The sequence below is a fragment of the Sphaerodactylus townsendi genome, linkage group LG03 (genome assembly GCF_021028975.2).
Source record: "Sphaerodactylus townsendi isolate TG3544 linkage group LG03, MPM_Stown_v2.3, whole genome shotgun sequence".
Classification (NCBI taxonomy): Eukaryota; Metazoa; Chordata; class Lepidosauria; order Squamata; family Sphaerodactylidae; genus Sphaerodactylus; species Sphaerodactylus townsendi.
Genome location: NC_059427.1, coordinates 103,202,578 through 103,227,285, shown reverse-complemented (window position 1 = coordinate 103,227,285; position 24,708 = coordinate 103,202,578). Strand labels below are relative to the sequence as shown.

The following is a 24,708-nucleotide window of genomic DNA, read 5'->3' as shown; positions in this document are numbered from 1 at the left end:
TTGATGTATGTGAAATTTGCTGTCAGTTCTGATTACTATTCAAATTCTGAAGATAAAATATGACAAAAATAGAGGTAAAGTTCTAGTTCTATTGAACATAGTGGCTAAAGATCTTATTGATTTCACAGGGAAGATTATGTATGTATGAAACATTCTGATTTTGTTTTGCTATTTCATTTCTTGATCTGGCAAACCGGAGTGACATACTGGTTAATAGTAAAGGACTCCAGCAGAGGTGGGATCCAACCAATTCTCACCACTTCTCTAGAAGTGGTTACTAATTTTTTCTGAGTGCCGAGGTTACTAAAGCAACCTCCCTGCCCAATAGGGACTGGAGGTGCGTGTGTGCGGCGGCGCCACTGTTTGAATCTCACCACCATCAGAACCTGTTATTAAAATTTTTGGATCCCACCACTGGACTCCAGTCTGAAGAGCTGGGTCTGACTCCCCATTTTCTATATGAAGCTTTCTGGGTGACCCTTGGCTAGTCACGTATGTTAAATTAATTTTAAGTCAGTTGCTTATCCGTTTTTTTTTCAATACGATGAACTTTTCAAAGATCCCAGATGTATGGAGACATGTATTTTTTCCTTGAAGTTGCATTTCATCAACACCTTCTCCACTGCCAATGCCTTTCCAGGCTACGATCTGTTTTGAAGGCTATAGAGTGGGTCAAATACGTGGATTTATGGGGGCTCTCTATATTAGTTCTTTTAGTTCACAGTATCACAAGTTCAGGTTTAGCTTACAGGTTTGGCCATCTTATTCCTCCTACTCTCATTGAAGTAGAAGGGCTCTGATGCACTTCTGGTCTCCTTCACATTGAGTATATGTTCCCTTCAAATTGGATTTTTCGTTACACACACATTTTCCCCCTCTCTGTAACTCACCATGCTGTCAAATCTGAGAATGTCCATGGTTTCCGAAAGCTCTCTAAATGTGATTTTCCAGGGAAAGTGAAGGGAATCAACCTTTCTTTGGGTTTCACGCTCTTTCTGGATTTTCCCACTTACACAAGTGCAGTTACTCTCGCACAGATTGAACAAGGAAGCAGAGGATGGGCCGAATAGTAGCTCGGCTATGGACGCTTTGAGACCTTATCCTGTGTTATAGTCACATTCATTCATTCATTCATTCATTCATTCATTCATTCATTCATTCATTCATTCATTCATTCATTCATTCATTCATTCCCTGCCTTTCTCCACACTGGGAACCCAAAGTGGCTGACATCACTTTCCTCTCCATTTTATGTTCACAATAACCCTGTGAGTATGTTAGCCTGAGTGTGTGTGACTGACATAAGGCCACCAAACAAAGCTTCTATGGCAGAGTGGGGATTCAAACCTGAGTCTATACCATGCTGGCTCTTATGAACTGTGTGTCCTCAATTCTTGTATGTATGGTGTCCAGTTCAGATCAGGATGCTGGCATACATAGAGAAAGAGCTTCAGCCTCCTGCCCTGTGATTTTCCTAATCTGAAATGATTCAAGGATATTGCTTGGTCCATTGTGGAAACACCATTCATTGCAGCCTTAATAGATGTGGACCCTGGCATGTATGTAATTGTTTATGTCCCCTAATAAATCTCCACTGGCACAAGCCATTTCATCAACAAAAGGGGACTTCTTCCATTGCAGGCCAAAACACCTTATGCCAAATGCTGTTCTTCTAGGACAGGGAGTCTATGGTATAGCATGAGGAAGCAAGTGTAGGTCTGTAGCAGAAGGAGAAAATGTGTAAATATGTCTCTCTCTTTAATGGAAATTTTTCACTGGATCAAATGCAATATTTATAGGATTCTTTTAAAATACTTAAATAATTTAAATCAATATAGGGCAAGTGTGTATCTACTGCTCAACAAAAAGAAAAGCTTCTCTTATGGTACTCAGTTGTTGTTGTCAACTCTTTCACTTCAATCTCCACACTGAAAGTGGTTTTACTTTTAGAAAGTCATCTACTTTGGGTTAAGAAAATTGTTGCCAACAAGAAACTCAATCTGTGCAATCAGATATATGGGTATATATTTGATACTTTTTATGGATTATAAGAAGTTAACAGAAGTCAACATTAGACAATACTGGTCAACTTTCCCCTGTGACTACCATGTACTGAATCAGCTAATGCCCATATGAATGTGTGATTCTTGAAAATAACACACATAATGTAAAATATCAATATTGATAATGCACAATAGATGCATAAAATTCTCTCAAATAATTGGGGAAAGTTAGAGAGAGCATTAGGAGAGGGCAAAGAAATGAACAGAAATCACGCCAGTATGAATTGTTGCATTGTCATGATAGCCAAAAATATTGCTGTTCACTTCAATACTATCAAAAGAAGGTAAGTTTAAACGCTATTGTAAGGAAATCTACATGAAATAATCAAGAAAGTCTTGCACACATTCTGCTCCAGAACTGGATTTTTGTGCCACTTAGGTCAAGGTGCCAGGCTTAAGACGATCCATCACTTTCTAGGAGAAAGTGAACTTTATGCAATCTGTTTAAAAAAGAACCATTTTCTTTGTAGATTTGACCCCTCCCCCCATACCTTCCAGTAACTTGTTTGTTGCCCAGGCCATCCCTTTCCTGATTCCATTCCATCACCATTCCCACCAGCCTCTAGGAACTGTGTATGAACTCCCCACTGCACTGCTCCTTCTATGCAATCAATTGGAAGGGCAAAGGAGACCACCTCTCCATAATGTAGGGCAGAATCCTCCTAGTCCCTTTCCCCCCTATTATAATATAAATTGCTGAAGGTAAACCTTACGTAGTTATCTTGGGAATCTTGGTCCTCAACCCTGGCTAGTGCCTAAAGGCAATACTTCTCCCTGCTACCTCTGTGCGGCAAACAACTCTCCTACAAGCGCCTACGTATGCGAGGGACCATTTCAGCTTGCAAGGTGCCGGCAAAACAATTTTAAAAAACGAAACATGAGCTTCCCCTTTAACTGCCTCAGCAGCCGCGAGGAACAACAAATGCCGCCTTGACGTCTGGCACCCAGTATATCCTCCTTAGCAGCGAATGCAGCAAAGTCACCCTCCATTCCTTGCCGCCGCTCTCGGCTGTGTGTGCGTGTGTGGTTTTTTTTTTTTTTTTTTGCTGCGCGCTTGCTGTTTGCAGGCTGCCGGCAGCCGGGCGCGCCTGTGCACGGTGCCCCCGTGCGCGCGCCGCTGAGCCCGGGGATTGGCTCGCGCCCCCCATTCAGGAGCTCGTGCAACCTGGCGGCTGTGCCGCCCGCCGCTAGGTTGGCTTCAGAAAGCAGCTGCCGCCGAGCTGCTTGGGTGGCGGAGCTTACAGGCGGGCAGCTTCGCTCGGCAATTCCCTGCCGTCGGAAGGGGTAGGGGCTGGGCGACAGGAGGGGTCGTAGCGCTCGGGATTTCACACCTTTTCGCCTCGGGAAGGGGCCTTCTCTTCCTCTTGCTGTCAGTGAAGGAATCTGTTCAGCCGCTGCTGGCTAAGTTACCACACGGACATGGTCTGAGGGGCTTCGGCTGCTCAACCTGCTGCTGCTGCTGTTGCCGCCACTACTGGTAAACGCGCCTCACTTCTCTCCTTTACTTGTCTGCATGCTTAAGGGGTTCTATTGGCTCTGCAGCGGCTCTTAAAACGGCAGCCCTCTCTCTCCGCCCTCCCCTTCTCTGCCTTCTCTAATTGCACGAGCGCCGTTGACAACTTCGGCGGCTTTTCTGCTTACGAAGGGTTTGTCTCCTTGGGCTCAGCACTTGGAGGGAGGTCATGAGTTGCCCGACTTCCAGGAGGAGCCGCTCTCTTGCCCCTGCTCCATAAGCGGTTCTGCTTTCTCTGCCCATTAATTTCAATCTTTGCTTGTTGACATTTGCTGTGCTCAAATGGAGTTTTTAATAGTCGGTGGTCTGTGGAATGTGTTTATTGGTCTCGCGTGCGTGTGTAATTTTCTTTTTCTTTTTGCCCCTCGTACCCTTTCCCTCAGTGCAAGTTCAATTTTGATCAACTGGGTGGCTCGGAAAGGTTTCGGTGACCCAGAAACAGTGCTTTGCAAAGGACATAGATTGTGTAGAGCCTACGCAGGACTAAGGGCAAGAAGGCATTGGTATGCTACATGTGAATGAAAGAAAAATTGCTGTTATGCATTATTGCTGCAGATTTGCAGGAGGCAATAAAGGACAGAAACTGGTCATTGCTGCTTTGCAAAGACGGCAAACACAGAAGTGCTTTGGTGCATCTCATGCTATTCAGTGATTTAGCTATTACTAAATTCCACTTAATATAAATTCAGAAATGCGGAGGGAGAGGGAGATTGCTTGTATTGTACTACTCACTCTGCTAAATCCAATCTGTAGCATTTGCTACTGCTGCTCCAATAGCCTGACAGACTTCACACTGTGTGGTACCTAGAACTGCTTTTTTGTTTCATGCATTCATGCGGTGACATTTAGGTTAGTCTACCTGATGCAAGCAAATGGAGCTCTAAAGGGACATTTTTTGGGGAGAGGGGAGTACGGTAGAATCAGATTTCCTTTTAAGGGCTTCCTGTCAGTATAGTTTAAATCTCAGGGTAAGCATAAGCCATAACATGGAGATATGCTGTGTACTCGTGCATAAGAGATGAACTTGTTACCATGCTTAATTCTGTTTCCTTTTTAACATGGTTTTTAATTATATTTGTTCAATAGGGAGAGACCAAACAATAAAGCAAGCAAGTTGCATATAAACATTCTCAAATTACACTTGTAATGCACCTGTATTGCCAAGGCAGGATGTAAAAATAAGTAATATATGTCAGCTCAAGCACTGTATCGGACTTTTACCAATATTGTGTTAAAATAAGAGTGTTTATCTGACTAGATTATGCCTCAGACTACAAAAAACACTTTTTGTTTTAGTGCTTTCAAGAATGAAGCTCTGGAAAACATTATAGTATGACCTTACATCAAAACTTTTTTTACGGTCATGCTTTTCAAAAGGTAGCTATTACTTTGAGATAGAAAGCAGGACAATTAATTTAAATTGGATTATTAATGCTTTTGGGAAAGACAAGACACACACAACTGTCCAAGCTTATCTTTCAATGTGGCTTAGGATATTAGGTTTCCTTTATATTAAGGCGGAATTAGCTAAATGTCAAAAACATGAATTCTGCTAAATGTGTGATATTACAAAGAACTCAGATTTAAAATACTAAATTCTTTTCAACCTTTAAAAAAAATTACAAATGGGCACAATCAACTCCCAATCAAGCAAGTTTAAATCCCATTGATTTTAGTGAGAAAGTTAAGCACTTGCTTAAATGTTTTCCATCGAATTTTAGTGATTTGGAGTAGTTAATTGTGACTGGATTGTATGTAGAATGTTTTGTCCTATGAAACTGCATTATTACGTATTCTTTGTATGTGGATTCCGAAGAATGATTTGGGAGATTCTAAAGACAGATTTGGATATAGTTCACTGAAAAGATTCTTTCACCAAGCCCCATTGAAGTGAATGGGAGTGGCACTAAAACAATACCATACTGTTGTGCACCTCCTATTCTGTTCAGCTGTGTTAAGAACTCCCAGTGGATTGTGACCCTGCTCACTGTCATTTGTTGACACATTGAATGATTGATAAACTGAGCAGTATTTATATGATAAACAGGTGACCAAGTTCGGGTCTTTTGACTCAAACTGTGAATGTTAGTTGGTTGACTGAGAGATTTGTGTTTGAAACGCAACAGAACCCTTTATTTAAAAAAAATCCAAGATGTGTTGTTTTCCATTATGCGTTCCATTATTTGCAGATAATGCTCAGATATTTCAGGTAATTGCATATGCCGGACTGACTTTGAGATGCTTGGCACCTGTATGTATGATATCAGAAACAAATGACCTACTAGCGCATGCGCCAGTGGATATTGGGAATAAATCCAATAGTGATAACCACAAACCTTGACATGCTAAGGGAAAGTGTGTCTCTGTTTTCAGTGTCCTAACTGCTTCTGAAATGATGTTAATATAAGAAACACACACAGTTAAAATACAAAAGATGTTCCTGGTTTAGTTTGTAATAGTGTGACTCTGAGAAGAGTTGGGATTATGATAGATGGGTAATTTTTTGACTCTACATGCTTTCTTTCATACTAAAATGAATAAAATTGACTTTTTATTTTATTACTGTCCCTTGGATGAAGTGGGAGTAGTAAATGGTGTGGAAGCATAGTGATGTGAATGGAAGCTTGCCAAAACAAAATGGACCAGCTCTACACAACTGTGTCCTACTCTCAATACTATAGTTTACTGCATATATAGCTTAGAACAGTTCCCCCCCTCCCCAAGAATGGACTTAGCAATTTAATAGAATATACCTGCGAACGTGCAGTTTGCTTGTCATCATGAAATGAGAAATGTGTTACTGCCAAAGAAAAACTGACAAACCTAAAAGTAGAATATGTGCAGTTTGTAAATTAAATGAGACGTATTTTTTCTTTTGGCTGTTATGAGGGTGATAATTGTTAGATCAGAATCCTGTCATAAATGATATCCCTCATCAGATTGAATTGTGCTTTAAAAATTTGTGACCTCCTCCAGAAGTCAAGTAACTATGTAGGAAGGCAGATAAAAGGTGCCTGGAGTTGTTGGGTCAGAGAAAGAATTACTACTGCTTCAGGAGTATTGATCTGGAGCAGCTGACAGATTTTTCTGTCGTCTTAGGACTCATGTTGTATTTGAAAAAGACTGGAAGTGTCTGAACTGACGTTATAATGAGTAAAAGTCCCCACCTTTGTTAAATATGAACTGCCACTTTTGTTTCTGTTACGATAGTGTATCTTTTTCCTGTATTCTAAGAATATGTTACATGACCTCTTAATATTTTTGCTATGTTTTCTGCATAAAACAATTTTAGAATAACAAAGTAGAAGATAATACAATGGTCTGTATTATAATCATAAACAGATTCCAGTCCAATCGATGTTACTGGGTTTTGTACTTCGCATCACAGCCTTAAAAATTAGTGGGATGAACTTCTTAGTTCAGGATTGCTGTGTAAGTTCAGTCAAGGCCAGTGTCTAATCTTTTTGTTGTGAGGGGTCAGACTAACTGGAAAGTCAGATTAAGGAGAGAGAGAGAGAGAGAGAGAGAGAGAGAGAGAGAGAGAGAGCGCCAATAACACAACACCCTTACCTTACTCATCACTGAAATATAAAATGATTTCCTGGATAAAAAATAAACTAGTAGCTGTTTTAATTTTATCCTCAAATCATTTGTGTAAGCGTTATAATTGTGAACCTGTACTTTTTAAACTTTGTATATATCATTCTTAAAATGACTTTTTATGGAGTTGGATTGTATGTTTTCCTCACTAGTGAAAATATCTCTTGCTTGTTAATTGAACATCTTTTCATTTGCACTGTATGCCACTTTTTGCCTTTTTTCTTCCTTTTTACAAAAACAGGATTCTAATTTGATGAAGTCAAACTATATACTTAATCTGTTATAACATGCCATTCAGTCTAGAAGTCTACTTTTGTAAAATACTTGTTCCAATACTTGTTCCAATATAGGGAGAGAAAACTATTATAATTTAGAACAGAAATGTCGTAAGGGTGACTCCTTTTCTGTTGACCTCTTGTTCTCATAGTTGTGTTTTATGCCAGTTACTGTTTGTTTATTTAATTTCTAACTGCACAGAATAATAGCAGGCCTTATAGATTTAAGCAACTTGAGTACTAGAGCAGTTGGTTCTTACCAGAGCTTAGAAACTAAACAGGTTTGGACATAGTTAGTATTTAGATGCAAAGTTACTAAGGAAATCCAGGGTTGCTATGCAGAGAAAGGGAATGGAAAACTAGAGAGTTTCTCTCTTGCAGGGACGTAGGTAAAGGGGGGGGGGGGTTCCTCGGATTCAAACCCCTCCCATTACTTGTCCCACTTGCTTGAAACAATGCATGGAATGGAACAGCTGGAAAGCCCTCTGTCACCAAACCCACCCCATAAAAAATCTATGCCTACGTCACTGCCTCTTGCTTTGAAAATCCTATGACTGCTTGCTATAAGTTGATTGTGACTTGATGGCATAGTTATGGTAATTTTGGAGATAAAATATTTTTACATATAAGATGTTTTTGGATGTGTCATACTGTTTCAGTCTGTGGAAACCTGTCTATATATTTATTTATTTTCTCAACATATAGAGACACAAAAGGAAATAATAAACAAACACTTACACATCTCACCACACCAGTACAAAACATAAGCATACACATTTATTCTTACAACTCTTGATAATATTAGTAAATTTGCACAACTGTATGCGCAGAAACAAAAGTGTCTGTGCAACACTGGTTCTTTTTAATCCTGTCTCTTGATATATTGTGGCCTTGTCAATTAGCTGGTCAATTTACTGGTCTGTGTTGAGAATTCATAAAGCCACTAAGTTTTAAATAAGTTTTCATACATTCATGCTGACTAGCTCAGTATTAGAAAAGCAACTTTTTGATAAACAACAATTTGATTTCTTCATATAAGACTTTTTATCATATCTTTAGGTTTATTATCACAGAAGTGATTGGCATTCCATACCTTAAAGTAACAACTTGGTTACTTTCAGGTTTATTGAAGTACATTAATAATTTGGTCATCATCTCAAAAGGGGATACAGTTTGACATCTCAAAGAAGTACCGTATGCAGTTACAGGTTTCACTTTACTTTGGATAGCTGGGAATGAGCCCATAGTGACTGTTACATATACCATATATGATTTTGCCATGGACCTTTTTTTTTAAGCGGGTGTGGGAACAAAAGCCGAGCTGTTCACTTCGGAGTTAAGAATGTAGCAGAATTTATATATGTAGTCATTTGATTAATAAGAAAACACTTATATTGAGTAGTCTGATTGTGATTTGATAGAATTATTGGGCAGTTTTTTACTTGTAGTTTGTTCAAGCAAAGCCATTTGTTGAGATTTGTGATAATTAAGTCAGAATCTGTAGCCCATTTTACAAAAGGTCTGGAGTCAAATTTTAACTTGTCTGGTGGAGTTCACTCTAATAGTGCACTCCTAAGAAGTATTATACTGATGGAAGTCCATTGAAGTCAGTGAGTTTAAAAAGACTTTATCTATTTATGATTATGCTTTAAATCAGTTAGTTCCATAGTAGTATAGAATCCTTTTTTGGTTGTTTCCGCATGGCAAAATTATACCTGTTTACCTCTGATTTTTTAAAAAAACCTGGGTCTATTTTATCCTGAGGTGTCTGTTCGCATGGTTGCTCATTTTTTGAAGGAATCCAAGTGAAGATGGGTTGGAAATACTCCAGCTTGTTACGCATGAGCCCGGGACTTCTATATTTACACTGCACTCATATCTGAGCATGCCCGGTGTCCCTCATTCTGATTGGCTGTTGTTTTTGAGTGGCAACTTGAATCAGGTGGGGAGATCAGGGTGGGAAAAATAAACTGGTCCTGCTCCAGATTGGTGTTCGCACTGTAGCAGGCTCTAGCAGGCTCACCCCGGGAATTTTTAAAAGAACCACCAATTTGGCAGTTTTTGAATACCTTGGGATGAGGGAAATATCATGGGGCAAATCCACTTTAGGACCGGGAACTGTGCAGAATTGTTGTACGGAATGGGGCATTTCTCTTGCTCAACCTAGGATATTTGGACTGTGTGGAAACATCGTTTGGCTTCTTATAAGCACAGTGAAAAAGATATTTAGCTGACTATGCTTATAGCAAGTGACTGTATTTCTCTTATCCTGCACACATGGAGCAATCTTAAGGAAGTAAAATCTGAGGTTAGTCGCATGTTATTCAATGGGGCTTAGTTCCAAAAATTGCCTTAGGAGATAGGCAACAAGGAATCAGCTAATAACACTTTAATGTTATTTAAATATTAATAGGAAACCAACTAATATTATTGTATTGAATATGCTTAGGGCTGCCAGTTCCAGGTTGAGAAATTCCTTAAGATTTAGCGATGGAGGATGGACTTTGTGGCGAAAAGGAATCTTACTCTCCAAAATAGTTCTTTTCCTAAGGAACTGATCTCTTTAGTATGGGATCAGTTGTAATTTTAGAAAATTTCCAGTCACTACCTGAAAGCTGGCACCCTCCCTCCATATGTGGCCCTTCTTTCCTACAAACTATATACAGGCCAGGCATACTTGGCAGATTTTCCCAAGTTTGTTAAGACGTTACGTATGAAATAGTACAGTATGCAAAATTTGAATTGTGTAAGTGAGCACACATAACAATCATAAAAGTAATGTTTAATTATGTACTAGAGTCTGATGCTTGCTTCAATTAATATTTTTAACTATTGCAGACTTCCCTGAATTCTTTGCAAACTTGGGATCAAAACAAACATGACACTGAAAGATTTGTGAATACATTTCCCAGTATTGTTTAAAGCAGATGCTTAGGGCTAATTCAAACTAAGACTACAATGTAAAGAAAAGGGGGTTTAGCCTTTCTCCTTTGCGTGGTGTAGCTGACTGACCTCCATCACACATAGTGTTTTTAAATGTTGATATGGACGTTTTCTGTTTGTTTATTTTTCTTCTGTTCCAGGGCTAATACTTGTGTGTGCGTGTTGGTGGGAGTGGGATGTTTAATTTGAATCAAATGCAGGAAGAAGAGGAAGAACCTTTCTTTCCCATACCATGGCCCCACAATGTATTAGGGTGCCACAGGGCTTCTGTTGCACTTTTTAAAAAAATGGAAGTTAAATCTACAGATTTAACAAAAGGTTTATTTTATGCATATTGACTTACACCCAGCACAAACCTAAATTATAAGAAGAGGAAGATTCGTTTTTGCTATCTACCATGTGGAATGAGATTTTAAAAATATGAAAATATTTAGAAAATAGGTTAAATTTGCCCACTCTGAAGCAGTGGGTTTTTTAAATAATTGAGATAAAGTTTGCTTGTCTCTTCCAGTCTTAATTTATTGTTTCTATGTTAGTCAGCCGTGACTTGATGGACAAAAAAAAATGTTAGTGAAGGTAGCTCATCTTAAGTAAATGCATTTCAGAGTGATTATTTTTTATAATTAAAGGAATTTGTTTCTGTTTACATCATTAAATAGATTATTGTTAACAGTATTAATAGCAGCATGAATTTCAGTTTTGCTAGACAAATCTAAACATTTTGTTAAGACCATACAAGGTATGATCAGTGTAAGAAATTATTTGGAGTTGTTCTTCCCATCCACGAAGGTACACATATTGCATGGAACATTTTCGATGTGTTGGCATGCTTATAACATTTGTTTTCTCAGATCTTCTGTTACACAGTACTGTAGATATTCTTTCCATCTATAGGTAATATATTAAGCTCTTCCTACAGAAGTGTGTAACCTTTGGACATAGACTTGCTTGTCTGTTCAGGTAACTTTCTTAACAAAGTTACATGTTTCAAAAAGCATGTTGTAATGACTTCACATGGATATATAAGATGAGTGGTGGATGGAGAAGAGGTAGAAGGAAAAATCCTTGTATATTTCTGTAGCCTTAGAAAATCTTGTGGCAAATAGGCTAGCAAGATCTAGAATACTAATTTCACACCAACTGAGCTGTCATATTCCTTACTTCTTGGTTCAGCCCAATTCCTTTTCTATTATCACTAGCTGCTGCTACTTCCCATGAGGAAAAATCACTAACAAAACTAGGACTTTGTACTTCGAGTGCTTCCTTGAGAGTGAGGCCTGCTGAATTTAGTAGGACTTAACATTAACTTTAACATCCCTTAACATACAAGGGATTGGCATACAAATGTCACTGAAAACTAGAGTGAATACATGATGTACTGGAGCTCAAACAAATGGAAGAAAATACCTTTGTTGCTGCTTTGTAAATCAGTTCACTGTCTAATGACATACTTTTATCTCCTCCCCACTCTTAAATTCTTAAAATTGACCTTTGTGTTCAATTGCAGCTTGAAAACTATTTGAGGGCTGTTTCAGGTATTGTCACATGCTGGTTGTAGCTGCCAGAAAGACACTATAGAACTGGAGTGCATGCATAGCATGTCATTATTCTTTTAATTGTTATCCCTTCTACATGTGGCAGTATACAGGATACAGTTTTCAGTGTCTTACACAATTAAGAAGTAATGTCATAGCTAGCAGGCAGAAACACTCAAACGACTGCATAAAACTACTCTGGAAGAACACAGATCTGCTTTCCTGTGCACTGTAGCTTCTAAATGATTTCTGTGCAAAGTAGAAACCCAAAAATGAAAAAAAAAATCCTAACAAATATCTAGTTAACTTCAAGGGGTTGTCAAAATATCCTTTCCTAGGTGAGTTAAGACTCTGACATTTTTATCTTTAGCTTCTTTGTCAGTGACTTATGAAAGGAGGTTTATTTCAGAGCTGGTTGTGTGTTTATTTGGATTTGACTTTTCAATTTTTTTCTTCACTGCAGAGAGGATAGAACTATTCCAGGAACTGCTGCTTGACTTGACTACCTGATATCTTGCTTGACCCTGCCTCTCTGAGTTTTGAGATTTGCTGAGTCAGTGGCTGTTCCTGAAAGATTTCATAGATAATTTATTTTACTTCATTTATATTCTATCTTTCTCCCTACTGGGGATGCAAACAGCTCACTCCTTTCTTCCATTTATCCTTTCCTCCATTTATTAGTTCTCCTTTCCTCCATTTAATCCTGACAACAAAACAGTGAGGTAGGTTGGACCGAGAGTGTGATTGGCCCATGATCATCCAACAGACTTCCATTACAGAGTGGGGACTTGTCATGATCAGCCCTTCTTTGATCCTTCCATGTCTCTTGCCCTGTATGTGGGAACCTTTCTTTCATCATTCCCCCTCCCTGTTGCGCTTATGTTTTTCTGCTTTGCTTCTCGGGCAATGATATCCACTCATTAGACACCTGCTGTTTTAGTTCTATCAGTAGTGTAGAATGTAGGTTGTTTTCACCCCAAGCTGGGAGGTCTCTTTTTCTCTGGATCATGGGACTGAAAGGATTCCATCTCCCCTTGGAAAGTGGTGGTCAGGGGTGGGGTGATGTGAAGGGTTGATGTGGGGAATAATGGTGACTGCAGTTCTGGTTATGCTTAGACTGGCAATAGAAATCTAAATGCTAATTCCTGATGCAGTTTCATGATAAAGAAATCAACTAAATACAGAATCTTGTTATTGAACAGTCTGGGGGCATGACAGTTTGCCAGGATTAACCACAGTGTCTGTCCTGTGACTTCTTGATCCAAGTGACAACTATGGCCAGCCATCCTAACACAGATGTGGGCACTACTCCATTACCTACCAAAGAGGGGGACAAGGAGTCCCGGGATAAAGAGGGAGGAAAGCTTCGAATACTTCCAAACCAGATGTGGGAATGGGGCCAACAGTCATTCCTATCCCCACAAGACCTGGAGATGTGGCCGTGAGCCTTCTCCCATGACTTGGTTCTTTTGCAGAACCACCCGACCCAGCACGGGCTTCGTGGCTGCATGGTCCACAAGGTGCTGTCTGGAGGATGTATCTTGGAAAGAAGATAAACTCACGGAGTTCAGAGAGTCCTACTGGTCAGCTGTTGTGAATCAGGCTTTTTGAAGTAGGCGCAGCTGAGCTGGGAACTTTATGCTTGCCTTGCATGATAATTTTGAAGATTTGTTCCCAGAGGACAAAGCCCACATGCAGCTGCAGTGCCTGCGACAAGGGACCCAATCCATTGCTGAGTATGCCTCTGAGTTTCGATGTTTGGTCAGCTGTGTCCACCTTAATGAATCTTTTTTGGATGGGTTGGATGTGGAAGTGCTGCAATGGTTGTTGGTGCAGGGGAACCCTGGGATGATCATGGGATCTGGCGGGTGATGCAGAAGGGCTCTTGCAGGCTGTGAAGCAATCCAAATACTTTCAAGAGATTCATAACTGCCGTGGTTGTGCAGGGATCTCAGCAAAAGGGAAGGTGAGAGGTGCAAAAGCCGGAGAGAAGACTGAGCTCTACTGCCATCACCCCATGAGGTTGTGTTTCCATTGTGTGTGGGGGGGGGGCATGTTACTGCTTTGTCCCGAGTCTGGGCCCTGACCCTTCTGGCTGACCAGTGATGGATTGAAGAAGAAAACTTTAGCTAAATCGACCAAGCGAAGTCCTGTTTCTGCTTCCCAGCTGGGTGTGAGAACCACTGTACCCAACTCAGCGCTGAGAACTTAGCAGAGAATCTAACAGATGAAGAGGCCAGTGCTCCACGGTTGGAGGGAAACAGGCCAACTTTCCCTAAATGCCGTTGGAACCCAGTCGGAAAGCAGGGACTCTTCTTGTTTGGAAACCCATAACATTGGACCTATTGGTCCAATTTTGGTCATATTTTCTTGAAACATGGGGAAGGGTCTTTAGTAGACATTTGGTTAAAAATGTCATTTGGTTAAAAAATAGCTACTGTAGCCCCATCCAAAAGTACTTCATTAGGAAATAATGGAAACTGAATAATTCTGGAATTCCAGGAGAAAAACCCCCTGAATCCTGAAATGTTAGTGGGGGATCTGAATACCATTGAATACTAGTATTTATGTCTTTTCTGCATACCAAATCTGAAAAAAAAGTTTTTTTCCTGTGAACATGTAGCATTATGCTGTACACATTTATTCAAAAGTAAAACTCCACTGAGCTCAATCATACACAGATTTGCAGTTTGATCTTGTGCATCTTTATGTAGAATATTTATATGCTTTTCTACTCACATGACTCAAAATAGCTTATAAATTGTAGTCATAAACAATTTACAGTGACACAACACTGACTCAAAATCAAAACTTATAAAAACATCAGTTACTGACACCACTATTATTATAAAGCTCCACCCCGCCTACAGTTCCCACAGTTAGTACTGGACTTACATTTCTAAGTAAGTGAGGGCCGGATTGAGCCTTGCAGATTGTTTCTTACTTTTTCTTTCACTTTTCCAATGTATTGGTTCCCTGCTTAGAAAATGCCTTCTTTGCACCCTTCTCACATGGTTATCCTACTCTGCCCTTCTTAAAGATCAATTGAGTGAAACTTTTTATTTTTATTTTCAAGTCCTATGTAGCTTATGGTGACCTCTGGGGGGAGGAAGGGTTTCAATGCAAGAGGTGGTTAGAGGTGGTTAGCCTTTTCCTGTCTCCACATCATTACCCTGGTATACCTTGGAGGTCACCAATCCAAATACTTGCCAAAGTTGACCTTTCTTAACTCCTGAGTTCTGACAGAATCAGGCTAGCCTGAGCTAGCCAGATCAGTTATATTTCCTATAGATATATGAGCAGAATTGCAATCTACATATGTTATCCTGACAGCACAGAGATAAATGAGAAAAAATATTTTTTAGGAGGCAGTTTAATGTATGTGTATGTATTTTAGTGAATACCTGCCTATTCAGGATGCTAACATTAACTTTCGTTCTTGCTTTCTGAGCTCTATTTTAAAATTTAAGACTATAATATTCTTTGCAGCAACACCCCTTTCCTCAGCAGTTATCTGTGGGAACAAAGTGATGAGTTTTTGGCATGGCCTGTCATGGGGTGAGCAGGCATGAGGGCCTCTTGGCTTCCACATTCATGGAGGGCCTCAAATTTAGACTGTTGACATTATCTCAAAGTGAAGTTATATATACAGTTGCAGAGATCCACTGATAGGACTAGAGGAAAAGGTATACATCATGGAACTGTAAACTTGAGTTCCATTATTAGGCTGCTCAGGCTGTACTGCATACTATGAATTAACATTCTCCTTTGTTGTCTGTGGTGCTTGAAATTGGTAGCTCCCTACCCCCTCCACTGCCATCACCCCCTACCCCCTCCACTGCCAAGTCACAAAACATGACAATGACCAGGGACGTAGGTATAGATTTTTTATGGGGGGGGTTCGGGGGCCACACCCCCACCCACCCCTAGGGCATGGCCATGCCTCCCCAAGCCCCACCCCGGCCTAGCGCTTATAAAAGCAGCTCTCCAAGGCCGGGGACGGCAGACTCCCCCGCACTTCCCCTCCCCTGCTCCCCACCAGCTGGGCTCCCAGCCGGCAGTTTCTTCTGCCCTCCCATCTGGGCAGAGGCATAGAGGGAAAATGGAGCCCGGTGCAAAATCTGAGTTTTGCCGGGGGCCCTGGGCAGCCGCTGTGATGCTGGAATCCACCCCCAAACAGCATCACTTTGAATGGTGTTTAAACTAGAGATCCCAAATTCTCCTCTTGAATCCACCTCAAAGGGAGAATCTGGGGTCCCCAGTTCAACAACATTGAAAGTGATGCTGTTTTGGGGTGGATTATCCCCCACCGTGAAACAGCATCACTTTCAATGTGGTGTAGTGGTTAAGAGTAGGTGCAGTCTAATCTGGAGGAACCGGGTTTGATTCCCTGCTCTGCCGCTTGAGCTGTGGAGGCTTATCTGGGGAATTCAGATTAGACTGTGCACTCCCACACATGCCAGTTGGGTGACCTTGAGCTAGTCACAGCTTTTCAGAGTTCTCTCAGCCCCACCCACCTCACAGGGCTTTTGTTGTGAGGGGGGAAGGTCAAGGAGATTGTAAGCTCCTTTGAGTCTCCTACAGGAGAGAAAGGGAGGATATAAATCCCAACTCTTCTTCTAAACTGAGGACCTCATATTCTCCCTTTAAATCCATGCTGAAGGGGCTGGATTTAAAAGGAGAATCTGGGGAAATTTGGGGAGTGCCTGCTGTCCGGGGTGCAATTGTTAAGTAGCAGCACCAAACTTTTAGGGTATCTTTAGGAGACTCTCCTAATGATACCATCCAGGTTTGGTGAAGTTTGGTTCAGGGGGTCCAAAGTTATGGACCCTCAAAGGTGTAGCCCCATCTCCTATTAGCTCCCATTGTAAACAGTGGAAGTCCATAGCTTTGGACCCCCTGGACCAAACTTCACAAAACCTGGGTGGTATCAGTAAGAGACTCTCCTGATGATATCTCCCAGGTTTGGTGAGGCAATTGGATTCAGGAGTGTCCCAAAGTCCCATCAGACCCACAAGAGACAGCAACCCCATCTTCTATCTAAGCTCCCATTTTGGAAACAATGGGAGGGATGGGGTGCCCCTTTGGGGAGACAATACCTTTGGACCCCCCTGAGACCAAACCTCACCAAACCTGGGTAATATTGTCAGGAGATTCCCCCAAACAATCCCTGAAAGTTTGGTGCTGCTAGACTAAACAATGCGCCCCCTGCAGGCCAAAACCCAAAATACACTAAAATGTTTAAAAAAACCACAAAATGTGGTTAAGAGGCTGAGGGCTTCGGACACATGAATGATAGAGGGCTGAACCCGACGAAACCCCCTTACCCTAACGTCCATTGGCTTGTAATGACCCAGGCTTTTTCTTGGTTCTGAGAGGTGCTGTTTTTTGTGTGCCCCCCCCCCATTACTATCAGTGTGTGTGTTGGGAGGGGGAGAGCTTGCATCACATCATTGCTGTTTCCATTACTAACAAGATAAATTTTGCCTTGTCATAAATGACTGCATTTTTCATGTTATAATTGTGTGACATCTGTGATGCAGGATGCACTGTAGAATATGATGTGTGTTCATTATAGGCCAGTATTGAGCTTTTATTCAGTTTTATTAGGGATTTCGCTCAAGACCATTACATTTTACAATATTAAAATCCATAGCATTTGAAGCATTATACATAAATATACTTATAATAAAAAATTCCACAGGAATATGTTTCTAGTTTTAGTTCAACGATTGAAAGCTTCCTATTTCTTGTCTATGAACTATTTGATATTTTCTATCAACTGTTTGTTGTTTTGCTGATCTTCTGACAATAGATATTCCGCATTGTGATGTCTTTTTGACACAGATATATAAATTTGCAGGGGTTTTTTTTGTCAGTCATAGCATTTGATATTTATTACCTTTGTACCTATTAATATATTTATTAATAACTATTTCTTTCACTACATATGTGTGATGTGTAGTCTTAGTATAGCGTGGTTTTTTTTGTTATGTGTAGAACAACATGCAACATTTATTTCTTTTATTTATGAGATTTTTTACCAACTTTCCCCTTTCAGGCTCAGGCCAGTTTCTAACCTCCAATAAACAATATATAATACAAGATAGTTAATTTAAAGTTTATAATTTAAAATATAAGTTTGAAATTTAAGATTAAAATAATGTTACACTTCTGCAGGCAATTTGTTACATTTATACATGGGGTCAAACATGGTGTAACCCTCTGCTGCTCTCCTTACGCATTTGCCCCTCCTATCTGGATTGAGCTGCCCACTATAGTTCTTTTGCATTTAAGGATTTGTGTGTGAAGATTACTGGTTTCGGCGATTCTCCAGTACATGATTGCATGGCCAGATCTTTTCAAAGTGTGTATTTATGATCAAGCAGCTTTAAGATACACTTGATGACACACTAGTGATGGTTGCTATTGGCATTAGCTGCTCAGCGTGGTTTGGTTCAGTTTTTTATTCAGTTTTATTTAGGATTTCGCTCAAAGCCATTACATTTTACAGTATTAAAATTCATAGCAATGGAAGCATTGTACATAAAGTAATATAATAAAAATCACACAGAAACATATTTCTAGTTTACTTGAATGATTGAAAGCTTCCTGCTGGACATTACATGTTTTAAAAACTAAATCAAAACACATATATGATATGCTAGTCTTACCTCAAAATTAAACATGTTTTAAAATCAGATCGCATCCTATGTTTATGATGTAATAATTATAGAATGTTATAGTGTAAAAATGTTTATGGATTTATCCATGTCTGTCAGACATATCTACTTAATTTAAGAGCTTAAGAGAAGAGACAGAAGTAGAGTTTTATTTTTGGAAACAAATTATTCTCTTACTAAACATTTAAGCTTTTCATACAGACGTGTAAAAATGTAGATGTCGGAGGTTTTGCTGCTTTGACTAGGCCTCCAGAATTTACTTTACACATGGCCTATGAGCCATTACATTGAAGTACAACTTTTGAAATCATATACATCTTAAGACACTTGTGTTTCCCAAGTATACTGACATAATTTGTTTTTTAGACCATTGTCCCTTATCAATACACTGAAAAGGCTCCAAACAGTTTTACTTTTCAGTATAATGATTTTGTACCTTTTATATTTGTTGTATACATGTAGCTGATGCATTTGCTGATTTGTCATTGAAGATTAAGCATGACTACAGTCCAGTCCCGTAGAAGAAATCTAATAGCAACTTCATGGAGAGTTTGTTTACTGAGGAAACCACAAACCTTATCTTCCTTGTTAGGCAAGAGGTACTTAACAGACAGTGGGTCAGCACTTAAATAATATAGTAGGTGTTGCTAACAGCCACTATTTTTAATACTTAGTTAAAATTGTAAAACTTATTTAAAACATCTCTGTTACAACATGTTTTGAAGCTGGATGAGTTTTGAAACTAGAGTATAGAGCAGTGTGGAGTATAAGCCCTATTTGACATCTGGAAGGGGAAGGAGCTACTTGAGTAAGCTTCTCATCTGTGGCTGAATAAAACTTAATTTTAGAAAGGCTGATTAACTGTTCTTACCATTTTTATGGAAACAAAAATAATATTGTATTAAATAAATGAACTGCATGGTCATAATATAGTAAAGTTACTTTCAAAGAGTTTCTGCATTGAATTTAAACTATTTAACATGTGGAGAGATTGATTATTCTGTATTCAAAATATTAAACGCTACTCTTCTTTCTGTGCCTTTCTGCCTTGAGGTAAGGTCAACAAGGATGTATCTTTGACATAAAATCTCATACTAAGTGGTTCTATTTCCTTCTCTTTTTATTCTTAAAGCTTAATATATACTGTGATAAACAATAATGTTTAAAAGATCCCATGTAGATTTTTACAACTGTTGTTTATCTGGAAGCAAAACTGGAAGTTTTGGTTTGCTGTACGTAATCTGTTACGCTAGCTCAACAGTTGAAATGTTTTAAAATGGCGGTGGGGAATAACTCAGCTTGGCAGTGAGAGGTAGGCTAGCGGGGGGATCTTTAGAACAACTATACCAGAAAATGGCTTGAAACGTTCTACAGAGAATGCTAGGAGACCAAAATGAAATTAAATATTTTTATAGGTTTTTGGTAAATACAGTCATACAGTGAGATTTGGAGAAGCTTACACACAGTTACTAAGAGATCTAAGCAGGGAGGAAAAATAGGTTTGGATGAAAGATTAGGAGGGGGAGTAGCGGGGACTTATACGTTACCTAGGTTCAGATGAGAGGGTCTTGAAGAAGGCAAGGATTTATATGACCAGCATGTAAATCCAAGTGAAGGACGATATATTGTGACTCAAACCCAACTGGACACAAGAGAGGTTCAGGCTAGTAAAGCGCTGGAACGAGCCAGCGAGCTCACTAGGAGCTAGCTAGCTAGCCAGCTACAGCTAGAGCTCTAGAGAGAGATAGAGTGCGAGCTTGGAACTTGGGGTGCGCTGTACTTTTATACCCCAGAGCACAGTCTAGGGCAGGAGCAAGGAGCTCTCTTCCTGGATTTCTTGGATTTCCATGCTGGGATCGCTAGGTTGAGCTAATTAGCAGCTTGTCTTATTGATGTCTAAATATTGGGACAGTAGGACCATTTGTCTTGTGATTTAATCAAGGGCAGCCTCAATGGCTTGAACAGAGTTTCTTTTAAGAGTCTCTGTTCAGGTGTGTCATATAGATTTGGCTGAGGCGTGGGTAGTCATGGAAGGAGGTAGTTGCTAAAGGCAGGGAAATGCAAAGCGTTGTGGCAAGGTGTGTCCTAGATCCTTTGTATTGCAGTCACCTAGGCAGGGTGTGGTACTCAAAGACATGTCCATAAGGCTTCCAGTCCCTGCTGATTGTATTAACACTTTCAATGATTTAATTTTGCTGACAGGCCTTTTTGCATGCTTGGCCTGTTTCTGGTTTGGACACTCTGTTACACACATACATGGCTGCTGGCATATGCCAGTACATATTGTATGAACAAGAAAAATCATATTAAATCCGTTATTCAGTAAAGCGGGGTGAAAAGGGTAGGGCAACAAAGTGATTCTTCTTCTTTATTCTATTATCTACCTCTTGTGTAAAAGTAACATTGAAATGTAATGGATCTTGTGCTCAATTTTTTGCCACCGTTACTTTTCTTAAGGATGATTTATCTTGATAGTCAGTAGGTTGCCAGTAAGTTTGCCCCACCCAGCAGGTGTTCCCCACTGTTGCTGAGCTGGCCACTAAGGAAAAATAGTGGTAAAATATAGGGGATGTCGGCAGTGTCCTGATGCACCCATGTTACCCCATGTGCTCAAAAAAGACATCAGTGCATTGGTAGGGAACTGTGGGGATGCTCCAGCATTTGAGCAAAAGTGTAGTTAAACTATGTAGTTGATAACAAATGCCAGAGTGTCCCTGGCATTGATGGCAGTATGCTGACATAACTTGTGGTGTACACAAGTGACGTTGGCACATTGCAAGGGAAAGCCTCTTGACACTCATTAAGTTCTGTCTGCCCCCAGGTGGTTGGGGGATTTAACGACCCTAGTTGCTATACTCTGTCCCACCAAAAGATACAAATGTTGTTGTGCGTTGTTCGGTATAAGTGAAAGTAGTGTTCTTCTGCTGTAGAAAAAAAGTCCCGATATTAAAATGGCCTCTACAGATAAAACCACCTGTATCTCTGGAATCCCTTGGGCTATCACAGAGGTTTTAACTGCATTCTGCTCAGTGGCTCCTGAGTATCCCCCACCCAAATTAATCAGGTTTTTTTTGAAATTCGGACCCCCCATTTTTCCAGAAAGGCTGTTGCAGGTAAAAATGCCTGTATCTCTGGAGTCCCTTCGGCTGTCACAGTGATTTTAATTGCATTCTGCTTGGGGTAACTGAGAGATTCTTCTTCACTCATCAGTTTTTCAAAACTCAAACCTTCCAATTTCATAATATGTTTCTGGTCGCCTAAGATGGCTACCACCTCTTTTCAATACAAAGAAGGTCCAGGAAGTGGCTGCAGATTAATTCAACATTAAGATTCTCTCTTTTTGTGAGACGAGGTATAGCTCTTTGTTGGAAACCACTAGGAAATTGTGTCCGTGGGGACCTACACAAATGGTGGCAAGCCACCATCACAGTGTCATTTGTGCATTAACCATAAATGACAACATCACATCAACATGATTATATAGGATTCATCCAGTCTTCCATGGTTTAACTGTAGAATTTTTGGTAAATCTTAGAATATCATCCTGATAACAAAGACATCCAAATGCTGTTGTGGCATTGCTGAGCTGCCAAATTCACTTCCTGTTCAGCAACATCTAGGAATGGGATCCTGCTGTAACAGGAACCTGACCAGCTTAATAATCAAGATATTGTATCGTTTTTCAACAGCCTATTTCATAACACATTTTTTTAATTCTTTGAGATATATTTATTAGTAGAGAACCATATATATATTCTTTTTCCTGGCGCACCAGGCCATGAAGCTGTTTGTGTTCAACTGTCACCCTTAGAATGTTCATGCAGCCTGCCTGCCTGTGGCCTGAGGGATTGGTATGCCCTTAGAATGTTCGCTCAGATGGGCAGAGATGAGCAGTGAAAACAGTAAATAGGCAATATTGTTAGGTAATACGAGTGGAATTGAAACACATACACTTTGTTGTGTGAGACGTCAGGTGGGGTTCCCCCCTCACACGCAGGTAACTTTCACTCTCTGTGCCTCACCCACTGCTACCACACAATACACACCCAGCTCATCCTCACACACCTCACTCTGCCCTCCCTCACATCCAACTACCACTTACCCACTTCCTCATCTATATTCACCACAGCTCTCTTTTACTAAAAGCAAGCTGGAGTTTTTCCTTTTTCTTCTAAGAAAATCTGCAGGGTGGGGGCGAACCAACACTACCAGCTCCGCTTCTTTTGCACGTGGCCCTTTAAGAACCCAAAGAGCTGGCCTTGATCTGAGCGCCTCACCACCCTGACTGTGCTTCCTGACTGGGATAGCCTCCTTACCCCAGTTCTGCCTTACCCGAGCCAGGACTGTGCGTGGCAACCAGCCTCATGGACAGCGGGATTCGCACTCTGGACAGTTCCGCTGTGGAATGGAAAGGGTTACATTATACTAAAAAAACAAGACAGCACCATATAACGATGTGCATTGAAAAGGGAAAGTGGGATTCCATTTGACCACCCCAAAAGGCTATGCTGGGAATCATTGGACCTGCATGGACATCTGTGTGGGTTGCGGACTATGATAAGGACAATTGCCACAGCAAAGCGTGGCCGGCCCTGCTTGTGTGTGTGTGTGTGTGTGTGTGTTTGTGTGTGTAATCAGTCTGTTCTTCATATCATTGACTCTTTTCTTTATTACATAACAGGTCAGGATGGTATATATTCTCTGTGGCAACTATTTTAATTAACTCTGCTTAAAAAACCTAAACATGGGACAAAAAATTAAATGCACATTCAAAATAAAATGTGCAAATAAGGATTTTGCTAAATTGATACAATTCTAAATATACTATATCGTTTTAGAAGATTGTTGTATTATGTAATGATTAGTAATAGTAAAACCACAGATGTCAAGTGTCATGGGATGATAATTGTTTGGATACAGAAGTCAATAATTGGACAGTGCTGAAGACTTTTCCTTGTTTGTGAGCAGCCATATCTGATCCTGATAAAGTTGGGAAGTTGCAGTTGTGATGAAGGACATGAAATCACCCTTTCCCCCTCTTCCATCAGCATACTATTGTTCCATCAAATTCTTATTCTGACTTTTGTTTAAGAAATGTCTTGTTCTTAATACAGTGCCCTATTACATTCTGATCCTTGGATGTATTTTCTTGGAATTATCTGACAGAATGATGGATAGAAGACATATCAACCTTATTTTCTTATTCACCTGCTTCTCTTACTAACCTTCTTTTTGACTTGTTCAGTGCTACACCTGCACTAGGAGTATTTTTCCCGAAGTTTGTCTGAAACCACAGTTCTGAACTCAAGAACCATTTTCTCTGAGATGCTTATCAGGTACAAGTTAAAAAAGAAAGAAATGACATAGAATAATTGTATTTTCATAAAGATGGATAAAATCAATAATTAAAAAATAAGTTTGTCAGATTTTTTAAAAACAAAATACTTTTTGAGGAAAACTCTATCTAAAGATAGTTTAAATAATTTTCTGCTTAAGGTACATTACAGTCCAACGGTTATTCATCATGAAATAAGGATTAGTTTTTAATTATGTAGTGTGAGATTGTATATTCATTCAGTGTTTTAAATTTTTTGGTCAATAAATTCCATTAATCCGTTCACAATGTCATTCTCTTACAGGGCTTTCTAAAGATTGTTTTGGTCAGTTTTTCAATCTAGATTGTAACAGATACTTGATTTTGCAGTTTTCAAAACTGTACATTTGTGCCTGCAGAGATATCATACCTCTTTGTCACAGTAAAATAAAAATACAGAGTTGAGATAAAGACTTTAATCTCACTGTATTTTTGCAAATAGGTATACACAGAATTTATCCCTTACCTGTAAAGTACTTAGTTTCAAGAGGCTGAATGAATGGAAGATAGTTTGGAGTGGAATAGATCTGCACGAGGATCTAAGTGTGATGAGGGAAGGACAAGCAATAGAAACAAAAGTGGAACATGTTGGCAGAATACTCCACACATCACTCCACACATCTTGGGATCTTTGTGTAGATAGTCTGAGGTTTATAATATTCTCTTGCTGGAGGAGAAAATCTGTAATGTCTGCAGGCTGTACAAGAGACCCAGTTTGAGAA

The 24,708-nt window shown here is 39.8% G+C and overlaps 1 protein-coding gene across 1 annotated transcript in view; it reads left to right on the top strand.

Annotated features, from left to right (window-relative positions):
* Positions 1–3,158: 3,158 nt before the first annotated feature.
* Positions 3,159–24,708, top strand: part of TENM2 (teneurin transmembrane protein 2) — a 1,113,792-nt gene continuing 1,092,242 nt past the window's right edge. The window contains exon 1 of the mRNA XM_048487386.1: positions 3,159–3,540. The gene's annotated coding sequence lies outside the window, so the exon portion shown is untranslated. The remainder of the gene's footprint in view (positions 3,541–24,708) is intronic.